Raw genomic sequence first — 14,108 nt, 5'->3', positions numbered from 1 at the left:
CTCCCCTGCAATTGATATTCAGAGGTGAAATAGATATTTGGACATAAATATTCAGAGCCTCTGAAACTGGAAGTAACAAATAGCCATCAAGGCTAGTAGCCATTGATTGACTGCATCCATGAATTTGCTTAATTCATTTTTAACCATGGCGCTTTCCAGATTAGACCCTGCAACGGGGTCATGACGTATCTGTGAAGTGTGCTTCGCACTTCCTGTGTTGTGACACCGCAGCCCTTACACTGTTAGCAGGGTGCCATTCACATTTCTGATGACTTGTTTCAGATTTAATCGTTGCGATTTATTGCTATAGCATTGTCTGTACAGCGTAAAAAGGTAGCTGTATTTTCCGGTTGTGACTTTTCACAAGACTGCCCCACCCCTGCTGGTAGCTTTGTGCAATAGTCTGCCTTTATATTTTGAATAAGATTAGCCTGAACTGAAGCATTTTGCTGCTGTTGTGCCAGTAACCTGGAAAGCACCCAGGTTATGAATATGGTATATCAAAACACCCCTATGGTATATCAAAACACCCCTTTAAGGACAAAGCAGCAGCAACCCAGATAATTAATGAAAGGCAGTATATAAATTTAACAATGAATAAAATAAAATAAATAACTATTAGTACCAAGTGTTCCTTTGTTAGACATGCCATGTTGCTTTTGATTTATTCTTGGGCACATGCTGCTAAATTAGGCTCTTAAACTTAGAAAAGATGTACACCAAATGTCCATCACCTGCATTGCTAGGCTTCACATTACTAGGAGTCTCTGAGGTTCCCCTGGCCAGAACCACTAGTATCTTCATTCAATTAACTAGTGTTGGCCACGGTGAACTTTCCTCCATTGCTGACAAGGAATGTGAGACTAACATTGGCAAAGTTTCACTGAAAATAGTGGAGAGCTTCAAGAGGTGGTTTTTGGGTGTTTTTTTTAAAAAAAGATGGTGGTTCCAATAAATGCAACCAGGGGTTGCTGCTGAGTTTAGGAGCAGTGGGAAGGAAAAGGGCACAGAACATAAACATAACCTTAAGAAAAGCAGTACATTGTTTTTTGTTGGTTGGTTTGTTTGTTTTTACTCGGGGGTGACTTAAGGAACGTGCTGTGAAACCTACAGCGAGAATCAAGGGAGAAACAAAAGCAAAGGGGGTGGTGGAACTTAAGTGAAGCTTACAAGTAATAACCTGCTTTGATTACTAAATTAGCTTTCTCTCTTTTCATACTTTTTCAATGTAGTTCTTTGTACTTATTTATCACAGTATTCAGTATCTCACACTTTTAATTCCAAAGGAACCTCCAAGGCAACTTGCAAAAAAATATTTTAAAAAGTATAAAAATAATAACTTTAAAAAACAAAATACATCATAATCTAATATATAATAATATACAAAATGTAGCATCATCAAAATAAAGCAGCATAGTAACATATAAAACTACAAGCTACTCTGGCAGCAGGGATACTTAACCCTCCCCAAAAGCATTCTGGAACAGCCAGGTATTCACGGGCATACATCTTTGAAAAGGCGCGGTCCCTCATTGTGTCTACTCACCTAAGTACTTCTGAAGGCAAGGAACATGGGGCACAGCCTCAGACATTGACCTGATCATACAGGTAGGCACATGAGGTGGTCAGGCATGGAGTGAGGCTGGTGACAGCCCGTGTTCGGCTGCATGTGTTCAGCAGCCTCTGGGCTCCACTCCCCATGTCTGACATAGGGGGCCGCCCCACTTGGGAGCGAAATAACGCCCTGCATCTGACGTCAGACGCGGGGGGCATGTTGAGGTTGCAAGGTGTGGCCCCTGATTGGCAGCAGCCCGGGTTCTTTGAACCCATTCGCCCAATGGTGGCTCTGCCTCTGGAGGTGGTCCTTCAGATACAGTGATCAGCAGATCATTTAGGGCTTTAAAAGTTAACACCACCATAAACTGGCCGTGGAAACAAATCAGCAGCCAATACAAATTGAATGATATTGGGGTGAAGTGCTCCATGTAGCACACCCCCTTTAGAAGTCTGGCTGAAGCCTTTTGGAACAATTGAAGCTTCCAAACACCCTTCAAAGGCAGCCCCATACAGTGTGCATTACAGTAGTCTAGCCGGATGTTACTGTGCCATAGATGACTGTTAGGTGGCCAGGTCTACCCGGTTCTTTCAGGCTGTTGACAGACACCATGGAACAACAGAGAAAAGAATAAGTGTGTACCTGCCAACCCATCCCTATTTTCCCATACACCTGAATGGGAAAATAGGGACATGTTGGAAGGTGTGCAAGTGCAGCAAGTCATTTGGAAGAAGATCACGTCCTCACAGCCCAGGCAAGTGAATTCTGGGACACCATTACATTTGGTCACAAATGCATGTCTAGTGAAAATGCTTGTGTTTTCAAATATTTTCTTTGTTATGATTTTTAAATGGATGCAGTAACCCAGTTCCATGTGAGAGTTCAACCAGCTGACTGCTTAGCCAAAAACCCACTTGTACTTTTCTTTCTCGAATATGTGAAAGGGTTCTCCAGAGAGTAGGGTTCAATTTCTGCTCTTTTAATCATAGATAAACAACCCAAGAGCAACAAGTGCGTCATGGCTGTGCAGCTCCAACTTGAAGTTTCAGACCCTCCACTGTGAAATGACTTTATTTATTTACAACTTTTACCAAAAACCAGCTGGAAGCGGAAGCCCGGTACATTCACACTAAATAATAGTAGTCGTAAGATATGATGCTGCTTAAAAGCATGGAAGGATCAGCTGGTTATCTTTGGATGGATTTCTCTTGGAGAAAAATTAAGGAGGTACGTGCAGGATGCAGCTTCAAGCAACCTGCTGATGACAGTGTTGTCCACTCCCCTAAAGGACTATCTGCAGAACAAACTGTAGGCCTGTTCACACAATAATCAGAATCAGGATAGGAGACAGGCTACCCTGGTCTGCATGATTGTGTGAACACAGAAAAAAATCGTCCAGCACAGGTTACTCCAAGCAGGGTAATCCAGCTTTTGTACCTCTTAACCAAGATAGGAGGGATGGGGAGGAGAGACCTCCTGATGTGATGACTCCCATGGGGGCCATGTTGGAGGATTCTTCAGATGAAGACTCAGAGCAGGCTGAAACTCCAGCCAGCTCAACAGAGCCAATGCTGACAGGCTTGCAGGCCCCTCTGCCTCCTTCCCTCCCTCCTCCTGATGAAGCCTCTGAGGCTACTGAAGGTGAGGTGCCTGCCCCAGATCCCCAACAACGGCGGAAGGCCAGAGTACAGTCTCATAGGGAGGAACGCTGTAGGTCAGAGAGGCTGGCCAGAAGGAACAGGTGTCCCAGCTCTGGCCCGGCTGTATCTCTTTGATAAGACCCAGCTGCAGTAATGGGCAGGGCTCTCAGCACTCTGCCTATTTAGAGCAGCCTGGAAGCTGGGTCTGTGCTGGAAACAACTTCCGTAGTGACCAGCCCTACTGTGAGCAACCTTGACCCATGTGGTGTTGTCTGACTATGTTTTGTGTAACCCTGATCCTGTGGACTTCCCGGTTTAAACCTCTGGTAACGTTTGTGTCTCTCCAATCATCCGTCCTCTGGTGTTGACTGACTACTGGCTATGTCTGGCTTTCTGTCCCTGTCTGTCGGCTCTCCTTTCCCCTTTGAAAAGAGTGGTTTTTGCAGCTGCTGTGCAGTTGGCCAAGGCAGCTCATTACACCTACCTTGCTTGTTTAGTCATGTACATCAACTTACCTCTTCTATCCAGCCACTGGGACCCTGCAGGCCTGGAAGCAAAACTGTGACTACAGAGGCCACTCTGCAAAGCATACTCAGGCTGGGTCCAGATGTAACAGGAAACTGGAGATCCCTTCACCTCTGGTTTTGCTAGCTGAACGTCCAAATGCCAGTCTCACTGACTGCAGAGAGGCCCCTCTCCCCAACATCCAAACATGGATGGGAAAGCTGGAGGGAGGGGGCGCAGAACCATGGGTCCATTGGACCTGCAGTTCTGTGTAAAGTCTGAACATGATCCTGTTAATGAACTCTTATGATCCTATAGCTAGAACTGCTTCAGCTGGGCTGGATCTGCCTCCTCCTTCTTTGTGGCCAATCAGAGTGAAACTGCTGATGTCATGAGGCTTTCCGGACTACTGGCAGCAGAAAGCATGCTGGGAAGGTCTGCTTGGCCTTTGGAGGACTTTCCATGCACGCAGCTCCCAATTTCAACAATGGACACTTGCCTGGCATAATTGTGTGTTTTCTGGGTTTACTCACCCAAACAGAAGTTCTGATCATGCACTGCTAATGGAGTAATAGCTCTCTAATCCTCCAGCCACCTCCAAAACATGAACATGTCTTATCAGTTAGAGGACATAAGTCTAACATCCGATTGGGTCTATGAATCTCTGAGGTTGGAACAAGCTTAACAGCAGCATAGTTGGGAGGAGATCTCTACATCGTTTGTCTTCTTGTCAGTATCAATTATCAAGGCACCTGTTTCTAGGCTAGAGCAAAGCATGATATCTAATATGTGTCTTGCAGCCTGTCAGGCCAGTTATTTCCTAGGATGAGCCCTTTCTTGTCACAGAAGAAAAAACTATCTCAAGCTAGCCCTGACAAGCTGACTTCAGTATTTATATACAAGCCCTTCACTTCAATAAGTTTGAGAGACATCAAGTCAGCCAGGGTGATTTCTAAACACTAAAAAAAAAACTCCAGTATGCTCTAAAAGCATACATATCAGGTTGGATTAGATAGAGGCCTAGACAGAAATGAATTAAGAGCAGTTCAAATAGATATAAAACTTGCTTTAACCAATAAGTACTAGAATTCATTGGCTGACTTCCTACCAGTGCACTTGCACAACAAACAAAATTGCACTTGTGCAAGTTGCAGTTCTGGATGAAGCTGCAGTGCTCTGTGATGCTGCACAGCCACAAGTGGAAGATGAAGACCACCTCTAGGAAATATACAAGGTTGTGCAATAAGTATCTGCAACAATGGTTGTGCAACAAAGAGAAGGTACAATCTGAGTGATGATGTTGTGCGATGCATGTTGTGCAACTTGTCTACCTTCAGCTAGCTCCAGCACACGTCTCAAAGAGACATTCCTTTTTTTGTGAAGCATCGTTGAACTATATTCTTAAGCAAGCACAGCAGCATTACGCTAGCACAAGATTAGTCTGTAATGCAAGCACCCACTGTGGTTGAACTCGCCTGCACAACATTCTTGCGCATGTGCAGTGTCCTTCCACAAGTGCACCATTAGTCAAGATGTTGGCCACTGACAATAACTATGAGTGGGATTTGGAGTTGCATATGATGTTCCTTGTGATCACCAACTTTATTTCATTTCTTTTGTCTATGCAGATTTTGCTTTGAGAGCTTTCTGTTTTGAAAAGTATAATATAAATATTCTAAATTAATAGGTACAATATACCTTCTGGATGGTTGGGGGAACTCCAAAGTGTCATTCCATACAGCACAAAGGGCTGCCATGGAAATGGAAATAATGACAGAACCATGTGCATATGGTTCTTCAGGCACATTAATGGGACTCTTTGGATCCTGAGCCATGTTTTGGATGAAAAAAAACACACACAAATCATATGAAAATTCATGTGTACTTTAAAGAACATAAGATGCTGCCTTATATTAAATCTGGCCGTTAGTCATATAGCTCAGTATGGTCTATATGCTGACTGGCAGCAGCTTCTCCAAGGTATCAGGCAGGTCTTTCTCAGCCCTAAATAGAGATGCCAGGGACTGAACCTGGATCTCCTGCACGCAAAGCAGATGTTCTACCACTGCGCTATGGCCCCATCCCTTTCTACTATAAAGTATGTCCCAAAAGTCAAAGTAATAAAAACATTGAAATACTTCCTGCAGATCATTTTGAGAGTATAGTAATCCTATGAGAAGCATACACATTTTTGACCTACTGTAGATGAAGTGGAACTATATTACCAATCAAACTTTTCTGAAAGTTAAACAAAGTGTCTGAACTATTGCTATAGGGTAAAACTGATTCTTGGTGATATTGCTGTGAAACAATGAGAACTTCTTCTGCATGATCCTCACCACACGTTAAGGTCATCTGAGGAGGTCCATCTCCAGTTACCACCGGTTGGTCTGGTGGCGACTCAGAGGTGGGCCTTCTCTGTAGCTGCTCCTGGGCTGTGGAATGCACTCCTGGCAGAAATCCATAATTCAAGATCATTACTGTCCTTCAGGAGAGCCCTTAAGACCTATGTGTTTGGCCTGGCTTGTTAGGGTTTTAAATGATTGAAAATCTGTTTTAAAATTGTTTTAAATGGTTGCCCTGGATCTCCAGGGCTTTTTAGCTGTTGAATTGTTTAATTGGTTTTATTTTGTTTTTATAGTTCTGATTTTAACTGTTACTTGTTTTAATTGTTTTTACCTTGTTGTAAACTGCCCTGAGCCATTTTGGAAGGGTGGTATATAAATCGAACAAATAAATAAATAAAACAAATAAACAAACTGGCAACTCTGTAGCTTAATCAGAATCAGGTGCTCGGAGGACCCTGCAAGATAGAAGTCTGGATCCCCTGGTAGATGAAGCATCGTAGAACCTCAAGTTTCTGCATCTCTTAAACAATTTCATACTAGGCCATGGCCCACCTCATACTTTACCACAGCGGGAGTAGAAGCTGCTACCCTGTGGTCTGGTCCCACATTGTTTTGGTATCAATGAGATGGTGAAACCACATGGGCTGCATGAATGATATGGTTTCTTCATTTTTACATCAGCCAGTGACATTGGTGTGAGGGAAACCCACGTCACTTTCCCCCATTGTGTGGTTCCACCATTTTGATCTTTCAGGTTCATGTGTGACAGTGTGGAACCAGGAAGAATAACTTCCTCACTGCTGTCATGATGTATGAATCATGCCAAGATGTCATTTAAACCTGAATTCTGTGGAATGAATATGACCCCATTGAATCTACAGAGCCCTTACCCTGCTGTTTGGTTGTTTTGCTGTCTCTCTGTCTCCTACATATGTGTTTTAGATTTCATGTTGTAGAGTATTCTTTCTTTCCATGCCAATAATTTCAAGGAAGACATCCACCTGATCTTGACAGGGAATTTTGTTTAAAATAAATGATAGAGGATAGACCATAAGTCTAGTCCTTTAATCTCTTTTGTATTGGCTCTCCTGTCTCTCTGACATTCCTTACACTCTCCAGTTCAGTATTGTCTGGAAACTAAATCAACAAACTGGGTTTTCTTCTTTCTCCAGAATTTGTTTCCATCCTCTAAGGCAGCTGGACTTTTCTTCTGAAAGTCTCATGGCATCTCTGGGGCACATCCAGAGGCGCTCTTACCCCTGGACTTTGGAGCCAGAGTCCAAGGCCTCCACACCCACTGTGCCCCTCAGGCCTCTTTAGTCTGTCCTGGGCAGTGTGGTTTGTGCCCTCAAGAACCCATGAGTTTAGAAATTATGCTTAACTTGCAGCAGGGGTGGGGGTGCTCTAAAGTCCTTTAGGACTTTAGGCTCCAAAATTACCTAGGTGTACCTCTGGGTGGGCACATCCACAGAGTTTATTGGTGGGGTTTAGATGCTTTGATACAGAAAGGCCACTTCTTGCAAAGTAGATGCCACTGTGCCAATAATTGTGCTCTTTGCTTCTTGCTTGCATGGATAATTGGGAGGTCACACACAGTACAGTTCTCATGGAGGCAGGGATACAGACAGAGGGAAAGCCCAAGGAGCAACTCCTCACTTAAATTGTTTTATGAGAAATGGGTTATTAGATTTGGTGGGGAAGTACAGTAAAATGCGGTGAGTGTGTGTGCCTCAAATGCTTAGAGGGGAATATACATCTTTGCATGGAGGTATACTGTACAAGCCCTGTGCAACCTAGTACCTCCTATTTATGGTACTGTTTCCCAAAATTACAGTTTAAAATGAATTGGCTTCTCAGTAAGCTCCCATGTGGACAGAGCCCTAGATGGAGCTAGCTTAGATCAGAAACTGAGCTAGACAGTTTGTTTAAATTGGCAAAGAGATATCTGGGAAATTAATCCAAGCAGAGTACTTGTTTTATGCTGTGACCTCGTTTATGGCATTTGCTGTCAGGAAAGCAGAGCTAGCTTTAGGAGGAAAAAATACAAGAAAAAGAAAAAACAAGAATGTGTGAACATCTATGTCATTCATTGATAAGATAGAAGCAAAGCAATAGGGGTCCAGACAGACTGTTCTGCACAGGTCTGCGGTTAAGCAGAGTATGTACTCTGTGTCATGACAATGTGAAACATAGTGCATAAGGAAATCGGATACTGTGCATGTTTCAGCCAAATTGAGTCTGAGAATGGAAAGTCAGGCTTCTGGGGAGTGCATTTTTGGACTGACCAAAAATCCTCCTTCCTGCTTTGGCTTAGTGACCTAGAGGATCTCGCCTAGCCCTTTGGTTGATTATTACAATGTTGCTTTGGCTTATAAAGCAAAGCAAAACAACTCCATTACCAAAGGAGGTTATGTACAACTATATAATTGTTGCGGGAGCAACCACCTGTCTTGGTGAAAAGAATATCAGCTCGATCTAGTGTTCTATTGTACTCAGATTCTGGGCTATTTATATCATGTAATACACATGAAGCCAACTTGATGCAATGCGACCAAATAGTAGGTGTGCGTACATTTGTTTCACGATGAATGGGAAACTGGCAGGTCCACGTGATCCAATTCATTAATCTTGAAATAAGTGCCTAGAGGGCTCAAATGGATCAAAGAGCATACAACCTATTTGGCCCACTTAGGTCCTCTTCATTTTTATGACAAAAGGGGGTGAGGGGCATTTTACCTTGAAATGTGGTAGAGTGGTGGGCTTTTCTTGTTGTAAACCGCCCTGAGCCATTTTGGAAGGGTGGTATATAAATCGAACAAATAAATAATCAAAAAATTAATAAGCTGGCAACTCTGTAGCTTAATCAGAATCAGGTGCTCGGAGGACCCTGCAAGATAGAAGTCTGGATCCCCTGGTAGATGAAGCATCGTAGAACCTCAAGTTTCTGCATCTCTTAAACAATTTCATACTAGGCCATGGCCCACCTCATACTTTACCACAGCGGGTGTAGAAGCTGCTTCCCTGTGGTCTGGTCCCACATTGTTTTGGTATCAATGAGATGGTGAAACCACATGGGCTGCATGAATGATATGGTTTCTTCATTTTTACATCGGCCAGTGACATTGGTGTGAGGAAAACCCACGTCACTTTCCCCCATTGTGTGGTTCCACCATTTTGATCTTTCAGGTTCATGTGTGACAGTGTGGAACCAGGAAGAATAACTTCCTCACTGCTGTCATGATGTATGAATCATGCCAAGATGTCATTTAAACCTGAATTCTGTGGAATGAATATGACCCCATTGAATCTACAGAGCCCTTACCCTGCTGTTTGGTTGTTTTGCTGTCTCTCTGTCTCCTACATATGTGTTTTAGATTTCATGTTGTAGAGTATTCTTTCTTTCCATGCCAATAATTTCAAGGAAGACATCCACCTGATCTTGACAGGGAATTTTGTTTAAAATAAACGATAGAGGATAGACCATAATTCTAGTCCTTTAATCTCTTTTGTATTGGCTCTCCTGTCTCTCTGGCATTCCTTACACTCTCCAGTTCAGTATTGTCTGGAAACTAAATCCTTTTCTTTAAACTCTTTTTTCAAGTGCAAAAGGAACATCAAACCTCATCCAGGCAGCTGACATTTGGCTAATGTTGGTGGCCGTATTTCATAGTAACAAAGGAAGCTGACTTATACTGAGCCAGGCCATTGGTCCATCAAGCTCAATGTTGCCTACACTGACTGGCAGCAGCTCTCCAAGGTTTCAGGCAGGAGTCTTTCCCAGTCCTACCTGGAGATTCCAGGGATAGAACTCGGGAACTTCTGCATGCAAGCAGATGCTCTACCTCTGAGCCATGGCCCCATCCCTTAAAGGGAATATCTTATAGCAGGCAGCACTAGCATATAGTCCTCCATCCAAATGCAAACTAAGGCAAACCCTGCTGAGCAAATGGGGCAATTCATGCTTGCCTACCACAAAATCAGCTCTCCACCTATTGTCTGTGGTCGTGTTTCTTCACCCACAATAACCAAGATTGATTCCATATCTGGGTGTTGTGGTGGGGTGGGGGGCAGATGACAGCCACCAGGAGGCGGTTCCATGTAGAGGCTTGACATGGCTTTTCAACTTTAAAAAGAAGGTTTGCTTTTTTTGCTTTTTTTTTTTTTTTAAGGAAAACAAGCCCATTACTTGATACAAGTTAAGTTTCCTGCCTCCTCATGAAAAGGAAAATGAATTCAGGAATTCATGAAAATGAATGCAGGAACTAAAATGGGAGGAATTCATGAGTGACCAAAAGCAATTTTTATGAATGAATACAGTACTGACAGGAACTAATTTATGAATGAATACAGTACTGACAGGAACTAAGTTCCTAGCACCAAAAATTCTCCTTCTCCTTCTCCTTCTCCTTCCTCCTCCTCCTCCACATCCCCACCAAATGGTGCAGTGGCTACCCATGAGATTTCAGTGATTCCCAACTAGCCAATAAAAACTACCATTTTGCCCCAAACCTCAAAATCTATTTTAGAATTAGATTTTGCAACTGTGGGTCGATAGAGGGTCAATATGGTGCCTTTGCAAGACTGGTCAAGTTGTACATCTTGGACATGGTGCCATATGTTGTATGTGTATACTACTGAGATCAGGAGATAGGAACATAGGAAGCTGCCATGTAATGAGTCAGACCATAGGTTTATCTAGCTCAGTATTGTCTTCACAGACTGGCAGTGGCTTCTCCAAGGTTGCAGGCAGGAATCTCTCTCAGCCCTATCTTGGAGAAGCCAGGGAGGGAAGTTGAAACCTTCTGCTCTTCCCCGAGCGGCTCCATCCCCTGAGTGGAATATCTTATAGTGCTCACACTTCTAGTCTCCCATTCATATGAAACCAGAGCAGACCCTGCTTAGCTAAGGGGACAGGTCATGCTTGCTACCACAAAACTCCCAAGACCAGCTCTGGGGGCCCAAGGTTGGGAACCTCTGATCTAGAAGAACCATGACCCCATAGCTCTAGTAATGATCTAGTAATGATCTTATCTGCATTCTTCTGCTTCCCTCACTGGTTGACCTCTACCATGCAGTAAGGATATATGTGTTCTTGGTGCTCCCTCTCATCTCCCCAAGCAGTGACATCTTCTTTATTTGCTCCTCTTGCTCACAGCATGCACATGCAATTTATAAGGATTCTTTCGTTGCATTTATGGTTCTATAATTTAGTCTGGACTCCACATTCAAACTGTCAGATGGGTAGTCATCGGGCCTGGAAATTAACCTGAGAATTACAATCGTTGCTATATTAAGAGAAGAGTTCAGCCTTATAAACTGCATATCCTGTAAACAGGCTTCAGTCTTCCCTATAAAGGGCACATGAGATGCTATAAATGTGGCAACAGTTGTCTTGTTTTTTGACAATTAAATCAGCCATAGTTTGTTACTGTTCACAAAGCAGAGCTAGTTCTGAAGTTTAAGTGTGCTTGGATTTCTGAGAAATGTACCATTATCTGTTTTAATAGCAATGAGAAAATGTGTTTCCACCGTTTTTGGTTTTGCAGTAAATGTGGAGTAGATAGCAGTGTAAAGTCTCCTACTGAATACAGTGCCAAATGATGTTACAGTATCATGGGGTGTGTAAGCAGGGAGTGAGGACAGGAATGCTTCAGTTACTAGAATGGAATCTGTAGACCACATAAATGCTAAACCGTTGACCAGATCTACAAGGCACTACACTATGGTATGACAGCCACACACATAGCTCTGCAAATTTGTACAATGGAAATGGTTTATACAAGGCTGGAAGGTGTTGTCAGAAGTTAGACTTTTATAGAGTGCCATAAAGTTTGCAATCAAGGCAAAGTTGCTCATTGCCTGCGCAGAACCATCATTCCAAAAGTATTCTTTAAAAGAAAAGAAATGTGAATGCACACTATTGAAACATGCTCAAGATGCTTCAATAGTGACTTGCACACATCAGTATGACATAACTGTTGAAGTGGATGTCCAAAGTTTGGTGAATGTTGACATTCACTTGTTTAAACTGATAATCCTCAAATATAGTGAATGGCTGAAATCACAGAATATACCAGTGAATGTCGACAGCCATCTAGATGTGCCTGCCAAAATTTTCTTGAACAGTGGGGTTTTATATGTCCATTTTGTACATTCGTCATGTTCATATCCACAACATGTGTTTAAGATTCCTAGCATTCGTATGTGAGTGTTGGCATTCACCATTCACTATAACATTTCCATTATTCACAATGTGCACAGACACGCAGGGTATATGAAAGCTATGGATCAGCAAAAACTTGTGGCTCTTTTGTTGTCCAGAACTGATAAATATATACATTTAAGATGAATGCTAATATTTTGATTTACCTCAACAACTCTTTACAATAGTTTGTGAACTTGAATATACATTTCTCTGTAATATATGTATATGGGATCAAGAATAACTTTACTAATAGAGAGCTGTAAGATAGGTAGCTAGAACTGTGGATTAGATGTATACAGTTCAGTTATAGAAAGGAATAGGAATGTGATTCATGACTGTATTATACCATTTCCCCTTGCTTTAAACCTGAGAGAAATGAGGGGTGGGGGGAGTTGTGTATCAATGGTATCTTATGCTCCAAAGACTTAACTAGGTTTGTTAAAATGGTGCATTTCAATGCTGGAAATGTCATCTTAATAACCCTGATTTGCTCCATCTGTAGTTGCATTTTCCACATGTTAAGAAGTTTTTGAGGAAATGTGAGATGCATAATAATTAAAAAATGTCATACATCTGTTAGTTGCTTGCAGCTAAAATTATGACACAGAAATGGAAATACCATCATCCTTTGTGTACTATGGATTGGTTTCGGTAAATACTGTCCGTTGCTGAGACAGATAAGAACTGATCTATTTATGAAATGCTAATGGGAAGGACAAGGTGGGTACCTTTTGTGATATTCTGGAATATGTATTCTAAACCTGAGGATGCCATTAAGGGTATTCACACATGCAGCCTAACCCGATCCAATGCTCCCACAACACCAAGCCCGAATTTGTAACCAGGAATTAAGTTCCTATGGTTTGCTTAACCTTGGGTGGTGATTGTCTGGGTGATTGCCACTAGGTTAAATGGCTTTCCACCCACTCGCTGCCATTTCCAGCAGTGAGCTGGAGGGTAGGAGCAGCCATACAGAGCACAACAGCTGCTCTAATGTGAGCAGTCACTGCGCTCATGCCATGGAGGGGGGCACCCTGGGATGTTGGGGGTGGGGAGTCATCCTGCTCCCAGCATCTCCCTCCACTGCACCGCTGCTCATGTGGATGCATGGCACAGCAGAGTGGAAGATGGTGGCTGTTCATCTGTCATGGAAGGCAGAGTTCCTGCCTTCCCCGCAGCCCTCTCTCCCCCCTCAGTGAGGTTGTGTGCACAACCTCATTGTTTTATGGCTAATAACATAAGATTTAATAATACTAAAGTTAAAATATAGGGCATAACTTTAGGGGGAGATACAGGCAGAGAGTGTAAAAAGGTAGAAATTAGCAGCAGGTAGGGAGCAGAATAAAAGTTTGATATGCATGATTGTTGCTGTTTTGCCGTTGGGTTTTCATCCTAGTCACCAGTTCTGGAGCAAGTTCAACAATGAGGAGAATCTCTCCCAAAGACAGCTGATGACTGGACTCTGAGGACTCTGTGGAAACACTTGGGAGGCAATTTGCACCACACCTTGTTCTTGGATTCTTATCTTGGTGCCACAATTCCAGTACATTCATGGACACTAATTGCTCTCACTTTTTAGATGATTGTATGTTGGTGCAGAGGAGGGATGACCTTAGCAATCAATCAAATAGGTTAGTCTGTTCTTCAGTCATTCACACAACTTTCACACAATTCATCCCCTATACAAGATGATTTTTTGTCCTCAAAGACAAACAAAAGGGAGAGTGGAATTGTTATTTAAGCCCTCCTCTGGTAGACCCGCTCCTGACCTATCTCAACATTTCAAGCTATCTTCTTTGAGGCATTTGCAGGAATTGCTCAACTGGGAGTGGGTTCCATAGCAGAGTACTCAGATG

This window comes from Hemicordylus capensis, chromosome 4, assembly GCF_027244095.1.
Source record: "Hemicordylus capensis ecotype Gifberg chromosome 4, rHemCap1.1.pri, whole genome shotgun sequence".
Lineage (NCBI taxonomy): Eukaryota > Metazoa > Chordata > Lepidosauria > Squamata > Cordylidae > Hemicordylus > Hemicordylus capensis.
Note: the sequence above shows the minus strand (reverse complement) of the source record.